Source organism: Cynoglossus semilaevis, chromosome 10 (assembly GCF_000523025.1).
Source record: "Cynoglossus semilaevis isolate Cse_v1.0 chromosome 10, Cse_v1.0, whole genome shotgun sequence".
Taxonomy (NCBI): Eukaryota; Metazoa; Chordata; class Actinopteri; order Pleuronectiformes; family Cynoglossidae; genus Cynoglossus; species Cynoglossus semilaevis.
The window spans coordinates 5,588,863-5,594,158 of record NC_024316.1 but is presented as its reverse complement, the minus strand read 5'-3'; the positions used below and the strand labels follow the sequence as shown (position 1 = coordinate 5,594,158).

The following is a 5,296-nucleotide window of genomic DNA, read 5'->3' as shown; positions in this document are numbered from 1 at the left end:
TGTATTAGCTGGTTAAGTTGTACTAGTGTTAAGTATGGAGGGCACCAAAGTAGAAACTGACAGGTCTACTTGATATATTCTGATTATCCCACTATCACACATTGAATTTCAAAGGAGTATTACCATTTATGTACTCACTGGTACCGATTAATGACACCAATTACTGTCAACAATACTGCTTTACTCACCAAGTAGGAAACAACAGCCAGGTTTACTTTTTTTCCTCAATAACCAAAGGCTTTTATTAAACCAAACAGAAATTTTAATTTGACCAAAAGTCCTTTAACTGACAATTTCATTACCTTGGACAATATTTTGAGAAAACCAAGCAAAATAACTTGAAATTGGATAATATACAGTATTTCTGCATAGTCCACACAACCAGCTGAGCAGAAAGTGCATCACTTAAACAAAGAAGCATTATCTCGATGGATCAAAAAACAAAACACGAAAATGGTGGTAAATAAGTCTCAACTAAAAAGTAAACCTCACTTCACAGCATTCAGTGCTAAAGCGTGTCTTCAGGTGTTTGATTAAACTACAGGTAACACAACGGAACAGAAAGCTAACAGTAAATCTTGTTCCACTGTTGATGCACTCTAATAAGCCACACATGAAATCAATGAGACGCTGAATTGCAGTAGAAGAAAAATAATGCCACACTCACCAACAGACGCCCAGCTGGTTGTGGTGGAAGCTCGTGACAGATCTACCAGGTCGCTGGATTGGCACGTGGTGTCAAACTCACTTCCACTGGGGGTCACACCAATACAGTTCCCCTGGAAGGGCCGGCATACACCCCCATTATTTGCGTCAGTGGTGCGATACAGCTGCATCGCGGTAACCGTTGCATTAAGCTACCATTATAATTAATGGGCGATACTCCACCGGCTGCGTCCTAATTGCGGCTCGATGTATTACAGAGCACTGTACACGTAGCAAGTCAGACAGATCAGATTGCACCAGACCGGAAACGACACGTTGTTTCAATAATTCCCCCAATGTGGGATCAATCAAGTTCAACCTAAAACCTTAAACCCTATCAGTACATCCGCAGACCTTCAAAATAAAACACAATAACTACCTATGTCATTGCAGTGTAAGCAAAATACGGCAAAATTAAGTAGGACATAGTAAAACACCAATTAAAATCAATTAAACAAAAAGAAGAACTTTGCCATGGTAGTTTTTAAAAGTGAAAATTCGAGGCGCAATTATCACTACAATGATTCTTCCAGAGACGTTGACTGGTCTTCCTGCAGTCAAGCTCTGTCTCCTATTAAACATGTTTGGTGTGTCATGAAGAGCAAGTGACGACAACCGTGACCTAAGACTGTTCAGCAGCTTCTCCCTTTTGTACAAGTTGTTAAAACCCTGCACATTTTTTTCTTTTCTCCTATAATTTGATCCAAATCGCAAAATTGTTTATGTGACTGAACGTCATGCAGATTACAGAAAAAAAAATGTACAGGTTGTTAAATCACAGCAATGGAAACCCACAAAACCTTGGAAAATCAACTCTGATACTTCTTTATCAGATGATTGTGCCATAATCAAAGTGATGAGTGGAGCGACAATCAAAGTTTCTTTCACTGACCTTGACCACTGAGGACTGTATTTTGATTATTTCATCATGTAGTCCAAGTGTGTCGGATATGAAGGTAATTCCCTGTAGAATTTCTGAAAATAAAGCGCTCACAGGAACAGGGATAAATGGACAGACACAACCAGAACAGACACTGCCTCTGGCCATGCTTGTTTCAGATAAAAAGACAGGAAGAATCAGAAACTACAGTCATTACCTCAGGCAGGACTACGCGATTTCAGAGTCAAACAGCAACAGTTGGACCTTTCTGCTCAGATGAGAAGCCAGATCTGAAACACAGAACAGTGACGGCAACCAAAGTGTTGTCCGTCATCCATATCTTCTTCTTTTCCTAAAGGATTAGAAGTATGTAACTGTATGTGAATGGTCAAATTATGTTTTTTTTAACCTCTCAACTGAGACTCTGCTTCTTTACAGCAGCTTTCTCTGCCTGAGAGTTCACAATTGTAATGATTGAACATGGTTTCAGTTCTAGTGCTGGGATCTGAAGAGCTGGAACATGGAACATGGAACTCAAGAATTTCAAGGATGACAAAGATTATGCATTAACCTGTTTTTGGGGAAACAATTTCAACAGGGCTTACTTTGTTTCTTGTTTCATCTCTGAACTAAGAGGCCTCTCCAGTCCCAACAGACTTTTGGAAAATCATGGTGTAAAACCTCAAAGTGGCTGAATGTCTAAATAGACAAAAACTCCACCCTCATAAACAAAAACACAGACAGACTCTGTGTCTCAGCTGTGACCAACACACATGACTCCCACAACCTCCTTCACACCTTGACCAAGCTGAGCCCAACATCCCATCAGTGGGTCGAGGCGTTGATACAATCTATACATTAGGGGGCAAAGTGACCCCAGTGTGAGTGCACATAAAGAACTATACACCAACATTTCCCAGCAGGCAGTTAGAACTGACAACGTTTCTTAGATCAAATGTGAAACATCTTCAAGAAACAGAGTCAGTCCAGTAATCTACTTCTAAACTTTGTAGGATCAAATTACCTTGATGACTGAGAACCTACAAAGACTCCATGATTAACAGCTGCCAGAAGATCTGGTTTGCAGGACTCTTCTTCTTACAATTTCAGACCTGACCTTCAAGCTGATATTTGCGACTAGCTGTCTCCCCTGTCTTTAAAACCATATCTTCAAATCATTCACCATAGCAGGTCTTACTATGACTGCAGGTTTGATTCCACATGGAAACTTGATGGCATTGACATTCTTGCATATGTAGGAATAATTTGAAAACTCAGAGGTTTCTTTTCCACACTTTCTTATCTAGGGTAACAAAATGCTTTTTTCCCTGACACATAACTATCTAAATGTTACCTCTTCATGCCTGGCTAACCGCTCTAATTGCCTCCAACTCTGCAAAGCCCCATCCAAATGACAGTATATGTCATTTACTTCTTAAGCGCACGCGTGCTCTGCATACTCACCCTGGTACTGTCACGGCGGCCTGTTCCCCCCGTGCTTGTCTATCTGCACTTTTATCACCGTGTACTGTAGGAACATCCACCTGTCCCAGGATCAGTCCGTGTGGTTTCCAGCGTGTCTGTCAGACCTGCTGTTTTAACCTAGAGCTCCTGACACATACACCTGTCTGCTAAGTACCAAACACTGTTTCTCCTGTCACTCCTTATTTATGCAGATAGACCACAGTCTGTGAGTGTGTTAGGGCTGCTCAGATGTGCTGTTGTGTCTGTTAATCAATCCGAGGCACACGTCCAGTGATGTGACCTTGTCTGTTGCACTTCTGTGTTGTTCTGTACTACTCTGCTGCTTATGTCACACTCTATAGTAGATATTATAGTTTTATTACAAAACTAAAAAGTTTAAGGTTTTTTAAAAAATCACATTGAGTGTTATTATTTGAACATATACTGTATATATATGTATTGTGAACCATGGGGCAGAGGCGACATAAAAAGTTTACTGGAACTGGACATTTTATACTGAGATACTGAGCAAAAGTTTAGTTTTTACTTTTTCCTGCAGAAATTGGAAAACAACTGACCACCAATTTGTGTAGAGAAAAACATTTAGTGCACAGAGCTGATAGAGAGTTCTGCATAGGACTGAGTTCACTCCAAAATGACTTTTGTCTCATTTCATATACAAAATAATATTCACCTCACTGTACAGATCCAACCAAAGAAATTCTCTTTAGACCTGTGCAATCACAAAGTTACTCATTAATCTCGGTCTAATGGACCTGGTCATAGTAATAGTCAACATTTCATAGAAAGTTTGATACTTGACAGGAAAAAAAACAGAAGCAGGAAAAGGAAAGAAAATTTCTCATAAATAAGACTGACATTATTAAAATTCTGTGTATCCATGTGTATCCATCCCAACTTTTTCGAAACTATAATTAAAAGCTCCTTCAGTTCATCATTGAACTGATTTCATTTTCAAATTGATGTTGTTTTTGTAGTAATTTGAAATCTTAAGTTACTAATTTCATATTTTTTATGTATTCTTATAATTGAATTGCAGTTCATTAAATATTAACATAGCAATCATTTATAAAGTGTGATTGTTTTCCCATTTTTATATTAATGTTTTGTTACATCTTAATAAAAGTATGATTCATGGGAACGATTTTGCAGTAAAAGTTCAGATTTAAAACTGAGCAGGATTCCTCAGAAACACTAAGCCTCTCCTAACTCTATTTGATTCATTTTTGATCTAAAGCAACAATGTTTGCTTGTGTCTTAACATATTCTTCTCAGATACTTGACCTGACACTGGCTGGTGAACTCCACAGTGATCGAAGCTAAGTCACTGTATACTTTGGATCCAACACTTTATTCCAGCTTGACTCTAAAATCGACCCAGATCAGATTTCAGCCAGCTCCATCATCCCTGGGCCTCTGCACGTGTCCTAGGCCAAGCCCTTGGCTTCACCGATAATCAGCTGATACTTTTGGTAAACCTTCCCCAGACCAGAAGAGAAGCTGGGCTTAGCTCTACTTAGGACCCAGTGACTCCTCAAGCTGTGGGCTGCGTCCAAAACCCTGAGCACTGCCTGCAGCCAAGCTGTGGAGACACTGATACAAGTGGAGAAGATGGGGGACGCACGGGTGAGACAGAGACATCGGGGAGAGGAAGGGAGTGTATGAGAGGTCAGGGGAAATTCAAGGATGACAGCGGTGACATAGGAGAATAGAGGCATGAGAAAAAGTTGTTAAGAGGAATCTAAGATGACGAGTTTGTCCAGCAAGGTTCTGCTCTCCGCTGTCAGCTCGCTCTAATATCTATTCATCCATCCTGCTGAGACACGAAGAGATGAAAGTCTGGAGACAACTCGACAGCCAGTAAGAGGAAAGGTCAAGAGGCCTCCTGCAGGGAGGACCAGGAGCAAAACAGGTAAAGGTGGAAGTTCAGGTTGATGAAACGAGTCAGAGCTGAACTATAAGGTGAATTCTTGATGTCACATTTGATTTTCAAAGGCAGCGACTCTTGAACCAACGTTCCCAGGGATGTTGGTACACCTGATAAAAGTGGATTCAAAACGTACACAGTAAAAACAAAATCTACTCCCAAGCCTACTGTTGTTTTTAAACATGAAAACACAAATCAACAAGGCAAGGTACCCTGCAACAAGGTACAGAAAGTCAAGACAGCCTGGGTGAAAAAAGACAATAAAGACTGTCATTACAGTTGGAAACATCAGTATTTTT

The 5,296-nt window shown here is 40.2% G+C and overlaps 1 protein-coding gene and 1 long non-coding RNA gene across 3 annotated transcripts in view; one reads left to right on the top strand and one right to left on the bottom strand.

Annotated features, from left to right (window-relative positions):
* LOC112487614 (uncharacterized) overlaps nt 1-5,208 on the bottom strand; it is a 29,819-nt gene extending 24,611 nt beyond the window's left edge. Inside the window, exon 1 of the long non-coding RNA XR_003050876.1 lies at nt 668-5,208. This is a non-coding gene — a long non-coding RNA (uncharacterized LOC112487614). The remainder of the gene's footprint in view (nt 1-667) is intronic.
* The window catches only part of snphb (syntaphilin b), a 1,167,912-nt gene that overhangs the window by 502,491 nt on the left and 660,125 nt on the right, over nt 1-5,296 (top strand). The gene's annotated exons all lie outside the window — the stretch shown is intronic.